This window comes from Lissotriton helveticus, chromosome 4_1 (genome assembly GCF_964261635.1).
Source record: "Lissotriton helveticus chromosome 4_1, aLisHel1.1, whole genome shotgun sequence".
Lineage (NCBI taxonomy): Eukaryota > Metazoa > Chordata > Amphibia > Caudata > Salamandridae > Lissotriton > Lissotriton helveticus.
The window spans coordinates 1,284,627,221-1,284,651,693 of NC_136063.1; the positions used below are offsets into that span (position 1 = coordinate 1,284,627,221).

The 24,473-nt window shown below is 44.8% G+C and overlaps 1 protein-coding gene across 3 annotated transcripts in view; it reads left to right on the forward strand.

The window, feature by feature from the left end:
* Window positions 1-24,473, forward strand: part of LOC144829079 (putative 2-ketogluconate reductase) — a 384,668-nt gene that overhangs the window by 41,493 nt on the left and 318,702 nt on the right. For 2 of the 3 annotated variants that reach the window (XM_078687852.1, XM_078687851.1), the window contains exon 3: window positions 14,656-14,761. The exons of the other annotated variant lie outside the window; for it this stretch is intronic. The gene's annotated coding sequence lies outside the window, so the exon portion shown is untranslated. The remainder of the gene's footprint in view (window positions 1-14,655; window positions 14,762-24,473) is intronic. 3 annotated transcript variants of the gene reach the window in all.

The window sequence follows — 24,473 nt, forward strand, 5'->3', positions numbered from 1 at the left end:
AAGACAGTCCACAGGGAGGTCTGAACTAACAACAACCCTTTTGAGGCCATTTACCCCTCCCCAGGAGAAGTTAACAAGTGCCATACTATGGGAGGTAGTGGCATTGCTAGCATTGGTCACCAGGTAGTCTGCTCCCAGTATTACCTGGTCAGGGTCCACAAAGTTAGGTGTCACCATGGTGACACTGGCACAAGTGTCCCTGTAGGCCTGAGTCATTTTTCCATTAATCAAAGGCGTCTGCCTGTACTTGCCCAGAGTACTGGGGCTTATTGTAGGGGTCATATCCATGTCCCCAGTATAAACAAGAACAGCCTGAGTAGGTGCTCTGACTAAGTCAGAGCCTGCCTCAGTTCCCAGGGTTAACCCCACTATAGCCTTAGGAGGATTACTACCACTACTAACTGTACTAGGGGGTGCAGATGCCTTAGGGGCAGTAGTGGTAGGAGTTGGGCCTTTCTTGGTGCACTCACTAAACCAGTGAGTATTACTTTTGCAGTATTAGCACCATGGTTTCTTCTGACCATTCTTCTTCTTTTGGGAATTCTGGGAATTCTGGGACCCACCCTCTTTAGATTGTTGGGGCCCTGTTGAAGACTTCTGGTCATTTTGCTTATTCTCATTACCCTTGGGATCTGCTTTCTTCTGGCCACCACCCTGGTTCTGGTTCTGCTGCTTGACCCTTGTCCTGACCTATCTGTCTGCCTTCTTTCCCAATTCTTGGGGAGAGGTCAGATCTGAGTCAATAAGGTGCTGATGCAACAACTGATTTTGACAATTACTTAAGATTTGTTCTCTCATAATTAGATTATACAATCCTGTGTAATCAGTAACTTTACTTCCCAGTAACCAGCCTTCAAAAGCCTTAGTGGCACAATCTACAAAGTCAGCCCGATCTTGAGACTGAATTTTCTGGGTGTCTCTGAACAGCAACCTGTACTGTTCAGTGGTTAAGCCAAACCCATCAATCAGTGTATTCTTCAAGACTTGGTAATTGTTAGCATCCTCAGCTCTAGTAGTTAGGAGCTTATCTCTACCTTTACCTTCAAAGGAGAGCCACAAAATAGCTGCCCACTGACTCTGGGGGATGCACTGGACAGTGCAGGCCCTCTCCAAAGCAGTCATCCATTTGTGGATGTCATCCCCTTGTTTAAAGGGGGGCACTATTTTACTCAGGTGTCTAGTATCAAAACTCCTGTCTTTATCCTTAGGGATATTGCTGCCACCAGTGGGGACTACCCCACTTAACTGTTGCTCTCTAGCAAAGGCAAGCTTCTCCTTGGCAAGGGCAAGTTCTTCCCTCTGAATCCTCAGATTAGCCTGTTTCATACTTGCTTCATGTTCTCTTCTCTGAGGGGAAGTCAGTCTCCTCTGGGGAGAGATCCTTCTCCTCTGAGCAGAGGCATGAGAGTGCACAGATCTATTGGAGTCCCTAGAATGAGACCTATCTCTTCTAACTCCAAAGTTAGGCCTGCTTAGGATCAGTACTGGGGGTCCCCCAGATCCTTCCCTATGTAGGTCTAAGTTGGCCCTAGTAAGTCTGACTAGCTCAGGACCATTGTCTGCCTCATCCCCAGAGACTTCCTCTTCCTCCTCCTCCTCCTCTTCTACATCTTCTGTTTCAGGGAGATTGGAGTCTGGGTCACCACGAGTACCTTCTAAGGGGGGCATGCTCCCATCTGTCTGAGAAGCTTTTCTAGCATCATATGTCTCTAAGAGACCTAACAGAAAAGGAGTGGTAGGGTTAGAACCCTGTTTTAGTTTCCTGGAGGTACACAATTGTCTCATCTCCTGGAAGCTAAGGGCTGCATATCTGGAAGTGACCTGTGGAGGGTCAACAACCACAAGGGGAGTCTCTGAAGACTCTCCATGGGTAGACATGCTTCTAGTGTGGTGTAAGTGATGCACCTACCTACACTATGGGTTTACCTACTGATCCCTTGCTAAGAGTTGTAGTCAGGGTGTGCTAAGCCCTGTTACACTACAACAGCTGGTTCAGTAGAACTCAGAGTATTCTAAGTTAAGTTATATGTACCTGGGTACTTATGTGATCTTTCAATTGATATTCTTAGGATACGTGCGAGGTAAAACAACAGCAAGCTCAAATCCCAACCGCTGCCCACCAATGTGAGAAGTTGGCCTGATGTATAGTGCTCACTATTCTAGTGATCACTGTGTATCATACCAAACAACCCTTATTGATGATTGGTTGTAAGTCAACCTTTCAGACCAGCTATCCTAGTAGCATGGACACGAGCAGTCTTCAGGCTAAACTCTAGAGGGCGTGTTAAGCCAGCTGTTTTACCATCACATATACCCCTTGAACACCAAGTGAAAGGACACCACACAAGTTGTTATGAAAATAAAGGATATTTATTTATAACAAGACTACCCTGAACTCTTTATGAGTCAGGGAGCTAAGCACAATACAAAACTCTTACGAAAATACTTTAAGTTGCACAATTTACACAAATGCCCGAGGGGCACGAAAAACCATATACACAAAAAGTGGAATGCGAAATACTAGCAGGTAAGTAACAAGATCCAGAGGCTTCATGATCGCTAGGACTACACTACTGAACCTTAAGATTACGAGCAGGAGGCCTAAGGAGATCGGGTGCAGAGTGTGCACTCTCACGCGGGATGCGGGAAGAAGTCTATGGGTGCTAGCGTTTCTAAAGTTACTGTTTCCGGACGAATCCGACTAGGTAGACTGAAAACGAAAAAGGATCTGGACACTTAGATAGTGAACCTACGTTGGAGCACCGAAATGCTCGGGTTACCTAGCCCAGGGGCTGCGGCTGCATAGGGTTCAAAAGACGTCGGGAATCCTCGTTGAAGTCTATGGAGCCTGAAAGAAGAAGTTGCGGGCAGGCGACCAGTGAAGATGTTCGGAGGGATCCAAGCCTGGATCGATGATGGAGATGACCTGAAAGCAGAGGGGACTCAGTTCTTAATCACTAGCCAGTGATTAGGTGGGCACCAGGATGGCACTGGATGAAGTCACCTCGACCAGGTGAGTGGGCGACGCTGGACTCTGCAGTCACACGGGCCAGGAGGCGTTGTCGGCGTCCAGGCTGGAGGTGCGAGCTGTCCCACGAGGCTGTCGGCTGTCGGCGATGCTGGACTCAGGATCTGAGCAACAAACCTTGGCAAAGGCAAGCCCACGCGGTGGAGTCAAGATGGCGTCTGGAGTGGACCAGGAGGGTCCAGGGCACTTCTTGTTGGACAAGAAACAAGGGCCAGTCTAGGGGACCTAGACCAGCGGTGAAAACGTCGTGGTACGTCGTCCAGAGGCTCACTAGCCAACGGGCAAGTGACCGGACAACGTGGCAAGCAGCAAAGAAGCAGAAGGGCCCCACGCAGATCTCGTGGATGCTGGGAGGCTGGACTTCGGTGCTGGAGCTGCTTAGGGTTAGGGCTTCTCAAACCCCAGTGCACTTACTCGAGGGTCTCTCGGGGGTCGTGCTGGTGAAGCGTCGTGCAGGTCTTGAAGATGGCCGGTCCCACGGGTCTCATCACACCCACGAATCTCAGCTGGGCTGGATGATGTAGGTAGAGGTCAGAGATGGCAGGGAATCCAGGTCTCGTCGAGCTGGGCAGTCTTGATCCGGAGGATGGACGTGCAGCAAACCGCAAGAGCTTCGATGGTGCCTGTTGGTGCAGGGTGGCTACTCCTTAGCCACAAGGGAGAGTCTTCAGAGAAAGTCAAGAGTTCCTTTCGTGGAAAGTAGTTCAAGATTCAAGATTATCTAATTTGGGAAGGGGGCCTGCTCCTACCTTTATCCTAAGAAAAAGGGGCTGGCACGCGACTAGGTCCTGCCCTATGGGTGGGACCAGGAGGGGGGTGGTTACACCCCTCTCCTTTGTCCGGTCTCTCCCCAGCTCAGGGGCTGGGGTGCCCCAGGAACTGGTTTGAGCCGGCATATGCACAGTGAGCACCGGGGTGCCACTTGCAGTCACCTTCCTTTCAGCCCTGCCTACCTGGGATACACAAAATCCTGTCTGGGATGGTGCTAGCACCGCCCCTGACAGGAAACCCTTTGTCCAGGCCTCCGTTGCTGGAAGGACTCCCAGCAGCAGGAGGGCAGACTTGTGTCTCGGTGGCAGCATCCATTTTGTGGAGCTGAGGCTGTGTCTGACTTTAACCGGGGTTCACAGTTACATACATGTTGTGTCCCTCTAGAAGGGTGGAATGCTAACCCCGTCGCCAGAATTTGCGAGGGGTTAGTATTCCAATTCGTATGACACCTTACTCGACATGTTTTGATAATGCTATACCAAAGTTAGCATTTAACCGCGAGGATTATAATGCACTTAAGAGTATATGGTATAGCGTTATCATGGAACAGCTATTTGGACTTCGTTCCGCAAGCTGCAAACGGGCTCAGCTCATGCCAGAGCACCATCTCACATAATTCCAAGCACTCTGCCTTCAGGATTGATAAGGCCTGCCATAGGAGTGACTGATAGGGATATATGTGTCCATTTTAGGGTTAGATATAGGAATACTATATCTAAAGCAAAGGGTGTTTACACCACCTTGCCCCAGCTGTCGTGCAGCCAGTTGTGTCTGTTTGGGTGGCCAGCCAGGGGTGGCATAATACATGCTTCAGCCCCTGGTAGGCCCTGGGTACACCTATGCCCTGGATACCTAAGGTATGCTGTACAGGGACTGATAAGGTGGCCCAGTACCAATTGGTAAAATGCACCTAAGGTACATGGTTGTAATTTAGAGAGAGAACAGCTAGGCTGTGGGTCTGATTAGCAGGCCCACAGCCAGGGAAAGTCTTAAACCAGTGAAGCAAAAAGCAAAAATCTGGGGTGGCCATGGGATTGCAGACCCCACTCTCCTACACTACACAAACAACATTTAACACATCTCCATTTTAAACTAGATTTCGGATGTTCAGCCATCTGTACTTCCACTATTTTAGTATCTAATTTTTTCTCTAAACTTATTTTCTAAAATCTTTATGTGATCCCATACTTCAAAGGCTTTCAGCTTTTATTCAGTTTCTTTTCCCCTTTTTGATATTTTCTTCTTTGGCTTGAACATTTCTCAATAAATCCACCCTTTGTATAAAAGTCTTTTCTTTGACATGGTCTCAGTTCCCTTTCACCAGATCCCTCAACAATGCCACTTTCTGTTTCTCCATTTAGATCAAGATTTTCGAAGTCTTCGAGGATTATATAGGTCCTCTCCGAAGGCTTATATTTTCTGTTTGGTACTCTTCCTCTCTTTGACAATCTTGATTATCTTCTTCTTGATTGTTCTTGCTCTACCTGACTTGACACCTCATTTACCTGTTCTAATTCTATCCCTGTTCCCCTTTTCAGAATTGATAAGCGTGGCTCAAATCCACCTGAGTGACTTACCACTCTCACCTATAGTTACCTAATAATAAGTCAGCCGGACAGTGGAGAAGAATAAACAAGCAATTTTATTAGGCCACAAACTCCCATATGAGAGGGCCCTGTCTGACCTCACTCTCTAAGAGTGTGGTGAGAGGACTAACTCATATCATCACAGTAACACATTATAATAGAAAAAGGCAGAGTAAAACACGCCCATACTGGAAAAGTACTGGACCCCGGAGAGGATAAACAATGGCCTCATACAAGAGGCATCTGCACCTGGAATTGCAACATTCTCTCTTCTGGCTCCAAGGACACGGAGCCAGGCCTTAGCATCTCCAGCACATGAGAACAGAGTGATAAGGGGTTTCGCTAGTAGTTTCAGTCACAGTGAGCTGAGAGACAAAACTGCTGACATGTGGAATATTCCTATTCCTACGGGAGGGGGATGAGCAAGTGCAACTCGCACGCAGAGAGAAATGCTTCAAAAATGGTGGCACACAGGCCAAGCTAAGAAAACTGAAATAATGTCACACGCATAAATGAATAACTAATAGAAGAATATAAACGTAAATGCATAAATGAATATATCAGTAGTTAGACACATTCTGCTAACCCAAAAGCATAATGTATGCAGTGGGCGGGGCATGGAGAAATGAAACCTATCAGACCCTCCTTTTAGCAGACTGTGGCTAACTTTATTAACTAAAAGGAGAGCCTTTACATCAAATTCTAAGGGCCAAGACACTATACTGATCAAAATATCATCATCAATAAGCTTTAGCCAGTGAATTTCATGAAGTTCAATAGCATTGGAAACAGGATGTGGTCTTGTTGGCCTTCTGGAAACTCGTATATTGCTGGCACACATGGAGCAACAAGGGGGGAAGGCAATAAACACAGAGGCAGCAAGTCAGTAATACACCTACATTTCCTACAACCCAGTCGGGGAGTCAGGAAATCAGGCTGTTGAAAGAATTTCACCCTACCAATCAAAATGTACCAGCCCACGCAGCTATTCACAGGTGTCAAGGGAAGTGCCAGTAACCTGTTCTTCGTATTTGCAGCGGAAAGGAGTAACCCACAGACCCAGCAATCTGTCACATTATACACAGCATGGTCATGGTCACAGAAGTAGTGCAGCATACTATAGGGCAGGAAATGCAGAGGCAACAAGTAAAACAACAACCCCTGCAATACCTACGAAGACAATAATTATTCTCTGGGTGTGAGGCACCCTCCTTTTTGACTAATCTAAATACATCACACTTTAAGTCATGAGCAGGAATTAATGTAAATAAGATCAAACTGTCATTATCAAGGAAAACACCCTATTGAATCCAATACTGAGGGCTCACTTGCATTATCAGCTAGGACCTATATCTAACATCCTTGGAGTAAATATTTTATCAGGCTGAGAAATGTGTATTACTAAACCACTCAAAGTATACTAACACTCACAGCTACTTCCATAGGGCAAGAATACAAGCAACAATTTTCCACCCCTGTGTGTGTGTATGAAGGCAATGACCCACACACCCAATAATTGTTTTGCTGTTCTATGAATAACATGTGTCAGGTGCAACATTTGAATACTACATCATCCTAATGAACTTCCCAGTGCTCCTCTTCGTGAGGATCTAGAGTACCAATGATATTCTCAGGTGACGTTGAAATAATACTCATGAAGGTATGTGTCAAGCAACAAGAAACTAATTCTCTAAAGAGAAATATGAAAGCAACAGTTAGGATACAAACAAACTCAATATTAAATTTGTAGACCATGAGAACCAAAATGATCAGGGACATCTGGACAAGGAGCCGCAGGGGCTGCTCCTCTTCGGGGATAGGACGGCCAAAGGGATACATTTCACCTAATGAACAGACCAGGGGATATCCTAAAAGTTCCAGACACTAGGGGCTCTACTAAAAGTTCCAGACACTCCAAAACCGGCCAGAGGGGTGCTTCACCCTTCAAAAGGGCTCTTCTCCCTATGTCTGGTAAAGCCTCATAGGCAGGCTTTCAGTCTCGCAAACCCTAATCCCTCGACGGAGTCACACAACTGCAGCAACTCAGGAGCACTGATCTTGGGCCCACGCACAACTCTAGTGTCCCGTTCAGCAGTGTCTCAGAAGTGCACCAGGGCTCCTTCAGCAGTCCATCCCTATTACTAGGCTAACCTGTTGAATATAGTCCACTCCTAATCCCTATCTCAGCCCTTCTTCCAGTGCTCAGTTCTTTCGCCTCTCTTTCCTGGGCCGCAAGTTATAGCGAGTGCTCCCTCGCACTTCGGGGTCTGAGAACAGAATTGGGGATCACTTTGAAAAGAGGTGACTTCTGTCGTTTGAGCACTGTGACCAAAAGAAGTCTCACTACTTGTACTCAGGGCTGGCTTCCGCGCGTTCTCGTTGTGCTCCTCCCCAATCAGTAAAGCATCAGAGAAGGGGAGGTGTTGAGGCACGCATTCCGTCTCGTGATCTGCGACGCCACCTCGGACCCACGCATCATAGGGTAGAGGAAGGGGAACTTTTTTTTTACATGGGAGGCATGCGTCCACGCCTTCCGACCCTCCACTCGAAGTGCGGTGCGGGTGGTGAGGAGCACCAACTTTGGTTCGGACCATCTAGGCTCCAAACAGGACTTCCGCTTATCTTTCTTCACCACAACCCAGTCCCCTGGGTTGAAGTTGTGGCCGGGCCCCTCAGGCAGCGGCTTCAGTGTGTCTGCTACCTGCTGATGAATAGAACAAAGATCTTTAGACAAGGCATATGAATAAAATTCAAATTCAAAGAAACCAAATGAGGTCTATTCTGTGCTTTCATATTGCTTTACCCATGTCAATTTGAAGGTGAACACATCGTACCTATCAATAAATTTGTGCACTGACAATAGGTAATACATTACATATCTGACTTTTCGCTGTATTACCTGTAGATGGACGTATGCATTTATTGAATTCTAAGAGAAGAGAAAAAATTAAACAAAACAGACATGTTGTATTCCCCCATTTGCACTTGAGAAACAGCAAAAAGGGAAGTTCAAACCGCTCTTCCTATAGCGAGCACACAGCGTCTACTTTATGAACCTTCACTGTTGTGAAAAACTTCAAACACTTCTAATATTCTTTTTCTTTACTCAAAACAACTATATGTTTTGCTCATGACCATGCTCACATATTATAGAGGCAGCAGGAAACTAACTTCTACAAATCTTTAATATTACTGTTGAGGATCACACAAGCATCTTTTCACCTTTCTCACTATCTAGACCATGTAACATTTTATTTAGGGGAAAACCTGTTCAACAGCTCTCATAAGGAATATCAGCTCAACTATACCGGCTAACTGATAAGAGACTTGTACACCTTTACTTAGTGCTGCACAATAATGGTGTTGTTACCTAGGAATGTGATACAAAGGTACCGACCTATTGTTCCCTTCAAAGGTCAAATAAGGAAACACTAGTCAGGAGGCAACTCAAGACCTGGCTGTTCGAGCAGTAGCGGACCCCTTCCCCCCAAGCGCCTTGGGACCCTCGCTAGCGCGCTATACAAGTGTTATGATTGATTGATTGATTGATTGGGCTGTTCCCTTCCTTTCATCCCTATCCAATTAAAATAATTCTCTAATAAAAACTCTCCGTTTACCCAACACTTGTAGAACAAAACTACCCACGTCTAATTCCCCTTTTAGATCAAAGCAGGACAGGAGGGAACAATACACATGTTACCTAGTTTTAATGTATATGAGAGCTAGCGGGGAGCTAGCTTCCTACCCCATTTTGACAGAAGGAAATCTGAAACATATTTCACTTCAGTCAATACCATCAACCACTGGGTGTAGCCCTGAGCATAAGCAATATTCTAGGGGATACATAGCACTTTTGAGAGGGCTAGAACATCTTTTAGCACATGTAGAAATGTCATTGCAATAAAATGATATGTGTGCCTATTAATATCTAATACAACGTATCTGAGGAAGAGTAGTAAGGAAAAGGGAATGGAACTGGGACACAGCTGAAGTCCCCCATATCTAGGCACTATGCGACATTCATTAGGGAAATGGCACAAAAGGAAAATCTATAAATGAACAAAAATTACTTAGGTAATGGTCAAGTTTGTGACACAACACCATAAGTACACCGTAGAACTCTCGTATTTTCCTTCCATACCCCTTTTAACCAAATAGACATACACTGCTGAAGTGTTGTCTGTGAAATTTAGGGACCAGAACAAATTCCCCATAGAGGAGCTTGTTCTAGTATCAATAATAGAATTATCAAAACAATACAATACAGAGACATACAGAAAATAAAAACAAGCATACCAAGGCAGCAGGTATACTTGCTGTGTGAAGCACAGAAAGCATAGAAAATTCACTGTAACGCATGCAAATGAGCTGCGACACACAACACGATGCCATGCATTTCCTGCACAGTGAGCCTGTGGCCCAAAACCCAGCGTGCTGGCCTACTTAATTTATCAAGCTTAAGATCGATCAGCATACCATCCACGCAGAACAGAGCAAGCAATGCACAATAAGCCAAAGAAACCATAAAACACACAATAGCACAAAGGCCACAAAAGGGAAAACACAATATTAGTTACTGAAAGGACTATATTTTTTTCTCATACATATCATACATCATGCGGTGTCAGTGCACACGTAATCTGTCCAGCACAAAGCTGCATCAATACTCACCGTAACACGCAGATAAAAATATTTCCCATTACCCTGAAACGAAACAAATCAAAACACACACACAAAAGAAACAACAACACAGAAAATATTGGACAAAAACAACCACTTAGTAAAAATACCTTCCACAAATACTTACCGTAAAACCTATGCTTGGAACTCATTCATACCAATTCACCGTTCACTTTCCATTCTGAAAACCCTGTCTGCTGTCTTAGACAAGAACCATTTCTAACCTCTTTAACCGTCAGCCAAGAATATGAAACATTTAGCAGCATTGAAAATCACATGACAATCTGGTAATGGCATTTAATGCAGCATCAAAAAGGGAAAAGATATACATTTACAAGCACCTCATTCACTTGTCATGAGCCAGGAATTTTCATATTTGCGCAAAATTTTTCATTCTTGTTATTAAAATACCAAATATTTCTGCACAATCATCTTTCGCTGTGTAAATGAGCCCTCTTATAACCAATGCCATTCCTTAACTTTAAACAAAAGGGCGCCATATTCTCACCTCCAGAACATACTAAATACTCCAGTGCACACTAGCAGACGTTTGCACACTCAGCGGGTGGGGCACTGGGCCCAAATGGTGTCCCATGGACAAACTGCATACAAATACTGTTACACACATATAGACATTACACACATATATACATTCCCACCAGGCCGCTCCTATGAGCAACACAGTCAATATTTTTACCTGCCCTCGCATCATCAGTACTCTCCACTGGTATCCACTAGCAAAGACACTAATCAGTATGCCAATCAGGGACCCCCCAACTCAATTATTATTGAACTAGAACACGACAGACAACCAATAAATCTCTCTTTTCTTTTTGCCATTAAACTGCACACAAATCAATCACTTACTGAATACCATTCAAACAATAGAAGTAACACTCACTAACATATTTAGTAAATTAATTGTTCTCAAAACAATCCTTCTTTTCTCAGACTAGGCCATGTTAAAGTGTAATTCTCTATGTCCAAATGAAATAACCTGTTGAAAGTTATTCCTAATTTTGTTCCTAATTCTAAATCACATGTGTTCTGAACAGTTTCAGTCCAAACCCACAGCAGTCCGCTGGAAAGAGCAGAACTCATAATTATGCAGACTCGCTGATGCTGGCTCCAACTGTGTATATCTGCTTTCTGTGCCAGGAGCAGAGTCTCCTAGCCCCCCCCCCCCCCATAATCTTCTGCCTGCACTCCCCTCTCGCTCTCTCGGTGCTTCTGCGAACCCATTGGAATGTGGTCATCACACAAGGTCACATCTACTGTGCTGTGTTACTAGCATCTATATTTCCATTGTAAATAATCTTCCGAGCTCTGCCCACACTCTCTCCCCTTTACTCAACCCTTCCAGAACCTAATAATATTCCCACACTGTTATTCTAAATTGTGGGCTGAAACACATTCATTCAACAAGTCATGTTTAAAACGTACTAAATAACTGCATTTCACTTTCACCGTCTGCTAAGAATTCTGGGCTGCTAGCCAGCCTTCCGCCTCCCCTGGCATTCACCACCAAGGTCAAATCTGCCTCGCGCTCGTCTCCTCGGTCTGGCGCTGACAAAGCCAATAAGCCTTCCTAACTCTTTGTAACATTCAAAATTTCTCTTCTTTCTAACTTTACACTTCTTCCTACATTCTATTAATGTACATTCTTATTACTGGTAATCAAATCCCTTTTTCTCCATCTTCTACTGTTCACAAATTGAGGAAATGGAAGAAACCAAATACTTTTTCCACAGAGCACAGCCCTGCATGCACTTTTAAACTACACGAAAAACACACTGATAGTCAGGCACACCCATCTCAGATAGCTCACAAGGACCAGACAATCTAACTTATGCAACAAGACGCACTCACTTCATGCAAACAAACATTTACACAACCAAAAGGCAGCCCACAGACTGCTCTCAACCCAAACCAATTATAAAAAAAATAAAACATGTTACATGAAATACATACCCATCCTCTTAATCACTGCTCACATTGGCTCACTGAGCCACTAAAAGCAACTTTAAATGTACATATTTTGTCTTCTTTTAAAACTAAAATTTCCTCTTTCTGCCACAACCTTAGGAATCAAACATTCTCTGACAGCAGTGCCTAGCAAACAATCTCTCTTGCAAGTGATCTATCTTAACTGCATCAGAAATATTAAACAAAATCAAGAGTCTTCTAAATGAGCGGGTTGGCTCTTGGCCAATCTGACATCAGTTGAACTGCAGCAACACCTAAAACATTGCAACTTAGTGAAACACGGCATCTTGCACACTCCATCAAACACCACCAAACTCACTCAATCAGATACGGCCAAAGAACCCACACATACCCAGGCACAAAAGAACCAAACAACTATCTCCACACACAACCACACACGCACACACACGTCCTATGTATTGAATCCCTGCCAAACACGTGTTACCATAATGGGACAAGGCCCGTCGACCAAGTCCTGGGGAACCTGGACCCTACCGCAGACCGAACAGTACACTAACTGTTCTGAAGTTGGAGGACACATCCGCCACCCGGGCGGCACTGCAGACCATTGCGCACTTTACCCCGGAAGATCTGGGACTCTTCCATCAAACCACTCACACTAGGGGTTTGGGTCCTTTCCCAGTATTTAACCGTGGTGAGCCACACTCCAGTCTCAGTACCACCCGGTCGGGTGCTCTAAAACAGACATCCACCCAAAACCCTCATCACCAATAGTCTGTCAGAGCGCCACTAGCACTCTGAGTTCCCCGGAGCACACTAGCCCCAGGAGCACACCGGCTCCTCCAATCACCAGAGACACACCGGTCTCAGAGACACACCGGTCTCATGGAGCATCCCAGTTCCCTCAATCAACAGTCGGACCACTCACCTTCTGCTCGCAGAACCGACATCCACCGTTCTCCACCGCCGGCTGCTGGGACCAACACGGTCAGCTCCAAGGTTCCGCCTTCTGGACTCCGGTGCAGGATCATGAACCAGGACCTCTCCCGATCAGCAGGGTGGGGCAGCGCTGCGAGAACCAAGCTCGGCATCAAAGTGGGTACCCGGGCCCACCGTGCCGACCAGAGGGTCCCCGGCCTTCTGCTACCCACTTACGGGTGAGAAAGATCCTTATCACGGAGTCCCTATTCGGGCGCCATCTGATAAGCGTGGCTCAAATCCACCTGAGTGACTTACCACTCTCACCTATAGTTACCTAATAATAAGTCAGCCGGACAGTGGAGAAGAATAAACAAGCAATTTTATTAGGCCACAAACTCCCATATGAGAGGGCCCTGTCTGACCTCACTCTCTAAGAGTGTGGTGAGAGGACTGACTCATATCATCACAGTAACACATTATAATAGAAAAAGGCAGAGTAAAACACGCCCATACTGGAAAAGTACTGGACCCCGGAGAGGATAAACAATGGCCTCATACAAGAGGCATCTGCACCTGGAATTGCAACATTCTCTCTTCTGGCTCCAAGGACACGGAGCCAGGCCTTAGCATCTCCAGCACATGAGAACAGAGTGATAAGAGGTTTCGCTAGTAGTTTCAGTCACAGTGAGCTGAGAGACAAAACTGCTGACATGTGGAATATTCCTATTCCTACGGGAGGGGGATGAGCAAGTGCAACTCGCACGCAGAGAGAAATGCTTCAAAAATGGTGGCACACAGGCCAAGCTAAGAAAACTGAAATAATGTCACACGCATAAATGAATAACTAATAGAAGAATATAAACGTAAATGCATAAATGAATATATCAGTAGTTAGACACATTCTGCTAACTCAAAAGCATAATGTATGCAGTGGGCGGGGCATGGAGAAATGAAACCTATCAGAATGTATCTCAGTCTTTTCACTCCACTCGGCCAGTAATCACTCTTTCGGACCCTCTTTGACTGTCCTGCTTTTTCACCTTCTTCACCTATTTCAAGTGTCCTTTTATTTTCTCTTTCTCTTGGCTGGTCTTGTTCTGATTTCCCTAATGTCTCTTCTTCTGTTGTTTGTCTTTGTTTTGGACTCTCTCCTTTTCTCCTTTCTTCTTCTGACTGGCTTTGATATGAATGTTCTCTAATTGATTCTTTCCCTCTTCCTAATTGAACTGGATCTGAATTTTCTACAATGGATTATTTTTCTTTTCCTTCTTGCAATTGAATTTGATCTAAGTTTTCTGCAATGCGTTCTTCTTCTAATTCTAACTAAACTGGATCTAGGTTTTCTGCAATGAGTTCTTCTTCCAGTTCTGACTGAGCTGATTCTAGGTTTTCTTCAAAGGCTCGTTCTGATCTTTCAAGTTCAATCTCTCCTTTGGTCTTTACAGAAGTTTCTTCAGTCCCAGTAGCTGGTGCCCAATTCTACTTTACTTGTACTTGCTTGTTCGTCTTCAATGCGCTCTTCTGAGTCTGTTTCTCTGATTTCTCCGACTTCACAACTTTCAGCTTCTGGCTCTTTTCTTTGTTATACCAGTTACTGCTTTTGTCGTTCAGGTGGATTTAGGACTCTTTGCGTATGACTGGCATGAATCCAATTTGGCAAACCAGCACACTTTACTGGTGTTGTTGTAACCAATCTGATTTGATGTGGTTCTTTCCACCTAGGTTCCAGACACGATTTCCTCGTGTGCTTCTTCGCCACAACCCAATCTCCAGGACACAAATCATGAGCTTGGTTTGGCTCTGCTGTGATTGCATCCTCTCCAACCTGGTAAGATAAAAACGTACCAGATCAGCTAGTCCCTTGCAATATTCTAACACTAGATCATCAGTTATATTCACCAATTTGTTGTCATGTACAAATGCTTGTCTCATTGCTCTTCCCATGAGGATTTCATGTGGACTTAATCCTGTTCTTTGTCAGGTATGCTTCTAAGACTCATCAATACAAGGAGCAAAGCGTCAGGCCATTTCAGTGAAGTGAATGCACACTATTTTTCTAACCTGGATTTTATTGTGCCATTTAAATGCTCAACCACTCCAGAAGTTTCAAGTCGATAGGCACAATGTAATTTCTGCTCAATTGTGAAAGCTTCACAAATCAATTTAATTATCTTATTATTAAAAGAGGTCCTCTATCTTATTCTTAAGTGACTGGAAATCCGAAAGGAGGAATGAGATCTCCCAGAAGAACTTTGGCAACTGTGAGACGTTCATTCCTCCTCATTGGATAAGCTTCTACCCACCGAGAAAACCGACACACAACGACAAGGACATACTTCAAACCGTTGCACGGTGGCAACTCAATGAAGTCTAGTTACAATCTTGTCAATGGTCTCTCTGCTTTTCCAATATTTCCCCAACTGACCACTGTCTTTCTCCCTGAAATTTGCAGTTGGCAAGTCAAACATCTTTGGCAGAGACTTTCGGCAACTACTCTAAACTTTGGATTATACCATGTTTTTTGGGGGGTTTTTTTGGTCCTCATTATCCACCCTGGTCTGTTGTAAGAGTCAGTCAAGAGTGGCTCACTACCTCAGAAATCTGGTTTGGAAGGCATAATATATACCAGCCTACCAATTAGTGAGATCCAACTCCCTTCGGCCCTCACTCAGGCACCTTCAGGGTAATAGTTTGCTGCACCGGAGTACCCACAACCTAGATAAAGTTTTACAGGTTGGGGTTCTGCTCGCAGAGAAAATCGGGAATAACCAAAAGCAGCGTAATCATTGGACCAAATGGGGGGGAAAAAAAACCTGTATTTGGTCTTAGAACAATACCCATTTTAAAAGATCAAAAATAGAGAAAGCGGAAATCCCACTTGCAGGTGGAGTTGTGCACAATGTTATCATGACCTTAATGGTCTCATACTTATGTATTCTTCTATGTCGAAAAAACTTTGTCAAACTCTCTCAGAAATTTCACTTCATTTCATTTTTATTCTTTCGTTTTTCGAAGTTTTTAAAAGATGCCAGAATGCTCTTTTCTTCGGGTTGCCTGATCTTAATAAATCGAGTTTCGATACCTGCAATATTGAGGCCTGCCAATCGAAGAAGGAGGGTGGAGCTGAATCCTTCCACTTCATGCATATCTCCCTCCTGGCCAGAAGAATGGAATAAAAGAGCAAACTTTTTGAAGGACCCACTACCCCCTCCGTAACTCCAAAAATAATTAAAGCAGGATTTAACGTGACCGGGTAACCCAAACTGGCTGTAAGAGAAATACTAATAGAATGCCAAAAAGAAGTTAGAAGTGGACAATCATAAAACATATGTAAATCAGATGCTGCTATTGCCCCACACTTTGCACAGGAGACTTGACGGTCTGTCAAAAATTTAGAAAGCCTTTGGGGCGAATAGTAGGCCCTATGCAGAACAAAGAGATGATTTCTTCAAAGCCAGGCTGGCTTGACAATGTCCCATGACAATTTAAACGAAGTGGGCCAAAGACTTCCCACCTCCAAATCTGGAAAAGATGTTGCCCAAAGCTTTTCTGGCAGTTGGAAATCACCCTCCATCTCCTCCAGAATTAGATGATACCACAATGATACTTCTTTTTTAGCTGGGGGTTTATCGACAAGTTGGGATTCTATCAAGGTGCCACCCCCTAGTAGATGTTTAGACCTAGGGGTGGCCTGGGAGCGTGTCCAGCTGGCTATTTGAATGTATTTAAATCTGGAAAAATTAGGGCCAACTGTAGAACTTAAAACTTCCCATGGTAATAATACTCCATCAACAAATAGATCACCCCAAACTGACAGGCCGGCCTCCCTCAAGGGCAAAGCAAGACTGTCCATGAGCCACCTAGGGCTCCCGGGTGAATCCCAAAGGGGGGCCCTACTTGAGGAGTAACCAGTCATTGTGATGGCGTTAACCTTGGCCCATGTTTTAGCGAGCCCTTGTAGAACCTTCAGTTTAATTTTTTTGATAAATGTTGGGTTCCCGAACTTAAAAAGAAACCCATCCTGTGCAAGGCCATCCCCGCTGAGCATTGCTCTGAACATATCCCCAATTCCAGCGCAAGTGGGTACTTTAAGCAACATTCGAGAATGACTTAGTTGAAATGCCCAAGCATATATTTGGAGGTCTGGGGCTGCCAATCCTCCCTTCTCTCTATGGCATCTCAACTTTTTCCAACTTATTCTCAATGCTTTTTGTGCCCATATAAAAGAATTGACATCACTCTGTAATTTGACAAACATTGAAGGTTTAAAATAAAGAGGGATGGTATTAAACAAAAAAGTAATCTTTGGCAAGACCGTCATTTTTATTAAATTAACCCTCCCTATGACTGATAATGGCAACGAGGTCCAGGATCTCATAAGTTGCCTACACTCCCGAGCAATACGAGAAAAGTTAGTGTCGACAATTTTATTAATGTCATGGACAACTTCCAACCACAGATATTGCATTCGTGGGCCGGGGTGAACCCCAACTGGTAGGTGCTCATGGTTCCAGGTCATAATCTCTGTTTTAGAGGCATTACCCTCATATCCGGAGATTTTGCCAAAGTTCTGAGCTAACTTGATGACAGCCGTCAAGGCAGAATTAAGATCAGAAGAGAAAATCAAAATATCGTCCGCGTATAAGGCCACCCTGTGATCCCAACCCCTGTAGCTGAAAGACTTAATGGTGGTATTGTCTCTCAATTGCTGTGCGAAGGGCTCAATGTATAGGTCGAACAAAAGAGGGGAAAGAGGGCAGCCCTGCCGCGTTCCACGCGAGATGTTAAAGGTGTCAGTCAATGCTCCGTTCACCAACAGAGAGGCCGTAGGATTCCGATAGAGCAGTCTCACTGCCCGACAGAAGCCTTCACCAATGTTAAACTTAGCCAAGAACCCCAACAGGAATGACCAATTCACCCTGTCGAAGGCCTTGGTGGCATCGAGAGTGAGAACAGCCAATGGTAAACAGGCATGAGAAGCAATATCAATGGCCCCTATAAGATCGTATGCCAAATCTGAAAGATGCCGCCCCTTAACAAAGCCTCTCTGGTCATGATGTAAGGTACCCCCCGCAACTAAACCCAACCTATTAGCCAAGATGGAAGAAAAAAGCTTATAATCAGCATTTAGAATCAAAATTGGTTGGTATGACCCGCAAGATGATGGTGATTTACCTGGTTTTAAGATTAAGGTAATGGAACCATTATCCCAAGATTTCGGTGGTGCCAACCCTTGCTGAAAAATTTGATTAAACAAGATGGTTAGAAAAGGAGCAACCCCATGTTCAAGAGCCCAGTAAATCTCGGCCGGGAGGCCATCTGGTCCAGCCGCCTTCCCAGACCAGGTGCTCTGAATAGCTTTTTTAACTTCTTCCTGGGTAATCTCTTGGTCTAATACGATAGATTGTTGTGGGGTCAATGATGGCAAAGAGATCTCATTCAGCCATGCATTAACAGAGGCTTGGTTAATAGTTTTATCTTCAGTATAAATATCTTCGAAAAAAGATCGAAAGATTGTCCTGATGTCCTCGTCTGAAGAATATGAAGCGTTATCAATCTTAATTAAGCTAATGTTATTCCGGACCCGATCGGTCTTTGCTTTCCAAGATAAAAGCTCCCCTGCACCCTCACCGTACTGAAAGTGGGCAATTTGACCTACTTCCCACCTCTGTAGGATATGGGAATTAAGCGTTGAATCTAACTCCCCCCTTGCACGAACCAGTTTAATCTTTAGATTTTACAAAAGAGAAGGGGAGGCAGCTGAGTGCAGATCTATTTCACCTTGGAGTCTAGCTATCTCGTCCTCACTAGAGGATATTTCCATTTTATATACCTTACTCCTATGAGAGGCCCTACTAGTTATTTGACCCCGTAGAAAGGCCTTGAATGAGTTCCAAACTATTACAGAGTTAGCCGAACCGATGTTAATGTTCATAAAACTCTCACTTTCTTTTATCAAGAATGAAATCTCATCCGGAATCACCAGCAAAGAACGATCAAAGGACCGACTTCTAGGAACAACTTTAAGCGAATCAGTCATAGCCAATGTCATCAAAACGGCTGAATGATCGGATAGATGTAAGGGGTGATACGTGATACTCTTCACTACCTTTTCCAGTGACCGACTGATTAAAACATAGTCAATCCTGGATTGATGATGGTACTTGTAATTTCGAAAAGAGACTCCCATTTGCCTCCCCGACCTACCTCTCCATATGTCTAGATAACCATATAATTTGATATTGGCCAACAGGAGAGTTCTAGACTTCGAGTGAATCAAAGCTTGACTGCTTGATGACTTATCTAACAAAGGGTCAAGAACTAAATTAAAGTCACCAGAAAAAATGACAGGCTCCGGAAAGGAAAGTAAGTGAAGAAATAGAGATTCCAGGACAGAGGGGTCATCGAGAATCGGGCCGTAGTATCCAACAATAGTAAATTGCCCCCCTGAAATAATAACTGTAGCGATAACCCATCTCCCAGAGGGATCTACTAGCATAAATGATATTAAACGAGCTTTCAATGATTTTTTTAACAAAATCGCAACTCCCCTATTATGGGTAAATTGCGTTGTAGAGCTGAAAAAATCCACCCATGGATTTTTTGTAGCTAGCGCATGAAATTCTATCTCAGTCACATGTGTCTCCTGGAGAACAATAACCCTCACCTCACAATCACGTAGATACTGTAAAATCCTGTCCCTACGGGGACTGGTACGAAGGCCATTGATGTTCCAGGAGAGAAATTGCCATTATTCATGGCTGGGTTGCATATCACCCACAATACTACTGGAGCCTGCCAGAGGAAAAAAATTATCGACCCAATGCAAAGAGATCATGCCAAAGATCACTTCAAAACAAAACAGAGAATCAAGAATGACCAGGAAAAAAATGAGGAACTTTTTTGCTTTCCTACCCAACCGACTCCTTGAGGCTATAGGTGTGAAAGTTAAGAAGAATCTTCCTTGGTTTGGTTCTTTGAGGATTTTTCCTAAAAGGGTCTCTATGGATCCTTTGGATATCCACACTCAAGAGTTCTTCTGATTGCTCAACCTCCAAGGACTCCCTTAATAGCTTTATGACAAATTGCCTAATGTCTGAGCCCTCACTTCCCTCCGGTATATTCAGAATCCGCAAATTACTACGTCAAGCATTATTTTCTAGCGTCTCCATCAGATCAGAGAGATTGGTCTCCTCTTTTCTAATTGTGGCAATGTCAACCTTGGCCTGGTCCAAGTAGAGTGAAAGTCCGGCCACTGTTTCTTCGAGGGCTGTAGTTCCAGAGTTGAGGCCATCAATGTTATTGTCTAGCGACTCACAAAAGCTCCTTATTTCCGCCTGATTAGCAGCGGAGACCTCAAACCCTTTTTTTATATCCGAAGTCAAGAATACGAACATTGATTTTAACATAATGTCAGAGGAATCCCCGATACTTCCCTCCTGTATAGGATCAGCACAATCCGCATCAGTGGTCTGGTTCCCCAGTGGAGACTCTAATAAGTTTAATTGCTCAGAGTTCGCTGCTTCCGCTACTTGCACTGGTATCTCTACTGATGCCTTTTCCTCTATTCACAGCTTTAGTTGTTCTTGCTGTTTTGGCTGGGGGTCACTAACTTGTGTGGAGAACTGCCCTAGCAAATCGAATTCTGATTCTAATACCAGTTCTCCCAGCTCAGCCTGCTCATCAAAGTTCTTATCGATCGGCGTTCCCTTTATTAACAGCGGTTGTAACTCGCTACTTGCAGCCATGTTGCTCAGGTCTAAAAGGCCTCACTCCATGGAAATCACCGAGTCTATCCCAAACGAACAGACAGAGGCAGAAACAAGCGGAGAAAAAGGAGTAGAAAAGGGTGAGGCCGGGGAGGTAGCAACCTGAATCTCTCTAGCTAGATCCAAAACCTGAGGAACAGCCTTAAAATATGATCGAAGAGAAGGTGTTATCTTTGAACCCTGTCTCAGAGCAAGAGTAGCAGCCTTAGCACCCCTAGAGGCCTTGGGAGCTTTTACTAACTTACCCCCCTTAGAACGTATGGCTTTAACCTCCGCACACAGAAAAGAAGACGCTTTAGTAGTACTGCAGCCGACCTCAGGACTCAAACCCTGCGACCAGAAGGCACTAGTAGCGCTGGAGCCCTTAGGTACGGATATATGACGGTACCACGCGTACTTTTACAACGCGTACCATTACAACGCTACTTTTACCACGCAAGTCGTTACAACGACTTGCGTGGAGGGGCGCTGGATAGTAAATTTTTTACTTTACTATTCCAACTCCAGTCCCCGTGGACTCTAGGGAAAGGAGTTGGATAGTAAATTAAACTATTTACTATCCTGGAGCGCCCCCCAGCGCAAGTCGTGGTAACGACTTGCGTGGTAAAAGTAGCGTGGTAACGGTACCGCGTTGTAAAAAATGCGTGGTTACCGTTGTATACCCTTAGGTACCTGTGGGAAAAGGGGAGCCTTAACACTGCATACAATATCAGCTGTATCGACTTGAGGTTCGCCCCTCCTCTCAATAACTCCAAGGCCCTTAACACCATGTGATACCATCAATGCAGAATAAAATTTGCCCTCTCGCTTGGCCCTAGGTTTCCCCCTAACCTCCGTAACTGCAGGCACGGGGTCTAAGAGGGCTAAGTTCCGCTGTTCCTGCTCTTGAACCGGCTCCTGCAGCTCTGACGGCTGCTTAGGACCCCCACTCACCTTAGCCATGGGCCCCCCACCTCCTTCCGCCTCCTAGTTGTTGCTGCGCTAACCTCACCCACAGAGGAACACCCTTGTGCTTCACGGAGAAGACTCCGGGTTTTGCACCCCCTTCTCAGCCCAGGGCGGCTGAATACCAGTGCAAGAGACCGTGCTGTAGTCCTGGAAGGACGCACTGAGGTTTAAGGAAAACTGCCAAGTCTGCTAACTCCAGCCTCAATTCCTCTGGCCAGCACACGAATGCCTAGGACAGGCAGCCGATTGCCGAGAAAATGAAGGAAGAGAAATTAAAAAACCTCTTCTCAAGGTGTACTGCAACCTCCCAGCGTCCCGCGACTCCTCACAGCCTGCTCAGCTCCCAAAGCACACAATCTCCAGTCCCCAGTCCCCCCGGGGTTCCCTGGGCCCTGCTGTGCCGGCCGGGAGGCAAAGCAAACAGTCCGATGCCTTGCAGCACCTCATACGCCTACAGAGCCACAAACCCCGAGTCCGCTCACCAGAGGTCTGCTGCATGGAAGCCCTCGGCAGGAGGCAAGACAGGACCCCACAACGCTGCAACTCTATGGCCAAGGCTCCTCCCCCTCCGCTCCTCTGAAGCCCGGCACCGGCAAAATCCATTGCGGGCCCAGCCAGAAACCACTCCGGAGCTCCGCAAGATGCCACCGAGGAACCAACCCCAACGGAAAGCCCTGGGGGTAAGTAGTCGCTACCCCAGTGCGTTTAGGGGGAAGAAAACATTATAGCAATATTTCTACCATTAAACATGACCCATCAACAAACAGTACAAAGTCTGACTCTTCCAATGAAATGTCAAGGAGGTTGGGTCTAGGCCTTGTGCACATTTCTGTCACATCCAAACAATCATGATCAATTTCTTCCTTCACTTTTTTGCAATAGGAATCGGGCAACAAGGTTGCTGGATTCATCATTGTGCATTTTATCACACTTACATTTTCAGCACCCAAAATTACTCTCTCATACTTGGTCAGCCGACTATGGGTCAAATGTTGAGTCTGTCTCCTTGTTAAAGGATCTCAACTGAATGTGGTACAAACACCTTTATAGGGTGTCCCATCACTATTGATTCACTCTGTTCCAGTCTCACACAAGTAGCAGCTACTGCTTTCAAGCAGCGAGGTAATGCTGCAGCTACTGGGTCCAGAGTGGCAGAAAAGTATGCTTCTCGGCGTTGTGACAATCCATGTCTCTGGGTTAATACTAAGTGCACAACCTTCCATTTCACAACAGAACAAAGCAAACTCTGTCGTATAATCTGGCATTCCTAGTGCTGGTGCTTGACACAAACAACTTCTCAATTTTATGAATACTTCCTCACTTTCATCATCTCATTCAATTGGATCCATCATATCCTTTAGTGTCAACCTTATTAAAGGTTTTGCAAGCAGTGAAAATCCACTAATACACTGACGACAATATGCAACCATTCCCAAAAACATTTGCACCTCCTTTTTAGTTTTAGGCAGGCTCATATGTCAAATCACTTTTATCCTTTCTGGTGTTACATTTCTGACTCCTCTTTTTATCATATGTCCCAGATATTGAACTTCTTGTTTGCAAAACTGTAATTTTTCTGGGGACACCTTTTCCAGGCATAACCAAATTCTCTAAACATCTTTTCAGAATCTGGTTAAAAATTGAAGGAATCTCTGTGTACCCTTGAGGAACTCGGCACCATGCCAAAACAGGGTCTCCGAACCGGAAAGCAAAAAGATATTGACTGTCCGGAAGCAATGGAATCGAAAAGAATGCTTGGCACAAATCAATCACTGTATAACAATGTGCATCCCATGGTATCTGATAAAGGATTCTCTGCGGGGTTTGGCACTACAGGACAACAGGGTACTACTATTTTATTTATTTTCCTCAAATCTTGCACTATTCTATATTTTCCACTGGGCTTTTAAGTCTCATGATTGGCTAATTACAAGGACTGCTCAATATTTCTTTTAGAATACCTTGTTCAAACATTTGATCAATGACTGGGGCAACTCCTGCTTTGACTTCAGGACTCATTCTGTATTGTGGTGAATTTGGATATGTGATACCTTCTTTTACCACAATTCTATCTGGGTCTACCCTTGCCATTAGACCAATCTCCTTTCCCATAAAATCCCACACATCTGATCTCACTGTATTTCTTAGTTCATCAGGTAAATCACTCTCATTAAGAAGTGAAAACATCTCATCCTCTTTTGTTCCCTGTTTTGTTAGCATCATTTTGAAAGCCACATCTTCATCCGGTGTCTGCAAAGCCACACCATCAGGTATACAAAAGATGGTGCAGTTCATCTTGCAAAGTAAGTCTCTACCCAATAGGTTTACTGGACGTGAGTCACATACCACAAACCGATGCATGTCTCTGAAATTTCAAATATTCACTTCTTTTGGATTTGTGATTGGGGTCCTAATCTGTTCATTTGAGCCTCCTACAACTTGGATAGTTTCTCCTGAGAGGGGTAGGTTTGGGATTTCTGCTGTTCTCACAGTAGAACGGGTGGCGCCAGTATCCACTAGGAAAGTGATGTCATTTCCTTCAACTTTTCCATCCACAAAAGGACCTGACTGATCTACCGCCAAAGAGGCGCCAAGTACGCACTCCTCCTCCCCCCTCAGGCACCGTCATTGTTTCATTGCCGATTCACTCTCATCACTTTGCATCCAATATTGTTGAACGGTTTGTGCATTCTTACCACTTTCTCCTCAGAATCCGGTGTTCACACTATATCTCAGCACCTGAGCGTTCAATTTGTTGGGCAAAGGGGCTTGTGGCACCTGTAACTGAGGAGAAACTATCTGTTGGTGTTGGTTCACAACCAC